This window comes from Brassica napus, chromosome A8, assembly GCF_020379485.1.
Source record: "Brassica napus cultivar Da-Ae chromosome A8, Da-Ae, whole genome shotgun sequence".
Taxonomy (NCBI): Eukaryota; Viridiplantae; Streptophyta; class Magnoliopsida; order Brassicales; family Brassicaceae; genus Brassica; species Brassica napus.
In genome coordinates, this window is record NC_063441.1 from 8,621,071 (window position 1) to 8,622,215 (window position 1,145).

The 1,145-nt window shown below is 48.1% G+C and overlaps 1 non-coding gene across 1 annotated transcript; it reads right to left on the reverse strand.

Moving 5' to 3' along the window:
- Positions 1-729: 729 nt before the first annotated feature.
- On the reverse strand, positions 730-836 carry LOC125577542. Its single transcript, XR_007315951.1, has one exon. It is a non-coding gene; the product is annotated as a small nucleolar RNA R71 (small nucleolar RNA).
- Positions 837-1,145: the final 309 nt, after the last annotated feature.

Genomic DNA, 1,145 nt, shown 5'->3' on the forward strand with positions numbered 1-1,145 from the left:
GCCGGGGACCATCTTTTTACCTTTATTTTTCGGTTATTTATTTAGTCTAAGACCTCTAACTTGCCTTATCCTTTTTGTTGCAGCTAATGTTCCAGGTGCATGACCAGTAGACATACTCGGAGAAACGCACAAGGAGAGTTAGTTACATTTACCAACCAGGAGCTAGCAAGGTTAGAAAGAACAAATCGTCAACAGCCAAGGCAAACTGACACCACTATGGGTGATCACGCCAATCAGGATGATCTCGCTGCGGCTATGGCACTCATGCAGCAGCAGATGCAACAAATGCAGCAGACCATCCAAGCTCAGCAGGATGCTGCTGAACAGGCTGCTCTCGCGCGGCAGGAACAACAGGCGCAGACTGTTCCAATCGGGCAGAGAAACCTTCCGCGTAACATCCCTACTACGCGCTCTGCCATTGTTCCTCCACTCTGCACCAGGCAGGACTTCGAGATCAAGCCTGCTTTGATCGGTCTAGTACAGAGAAAGGTGTTCTCTGGTCTCTCTACAGAAATTCCAATGGAGCATATTGAGAGCTTCGAAAAAGTCTGCAGTTTCACTCGCGCTAATGGTGTTCCACCAGATTACATCAGGTGCATGTTATTCCCATTCTCTCTTGATGGAAAAGCTGCACGGTGGTTGAACTCTCTCCCTACCGGCTCTCTCACTTCATGGGAACAGGTCCGATCAGCGTTCCTCAGCCATTTCTACTCTAAGGCGAGAACAGCTGCATTGAGGAACAAGATCACCTCCTTCAAACAGCTCACTGATGAGCCTTTCTGCGACGCATGGGAGCGCTTCAATGACTATCGCAGAGAATGTCCTCACCATGGATTTGATGATGATTATCTCCTGGACATTTTCTATGATGGAGTGGACTGGAAATACCAAGGTGCTCTAAACTCTGCGAGCAATGGAGATTTCATGACTCAAACCACTGCTGGAGCGTTTAAGCTGATTGAGAACATGGCTGCTAGCTCAGCTAATAAGAAAGAGGAGAGTGATTGCTCCATGAAAGGGAACAGTTCTGACGCCCAGAAAATAGATGAGCTGACTGCCAAGGTTGATCAGCTACTGAAAAACAACCAAGGGCACGTCTTCAGCATGGAGCAAGCTACGGCTGGGCATATTCAGAACCAGAACAA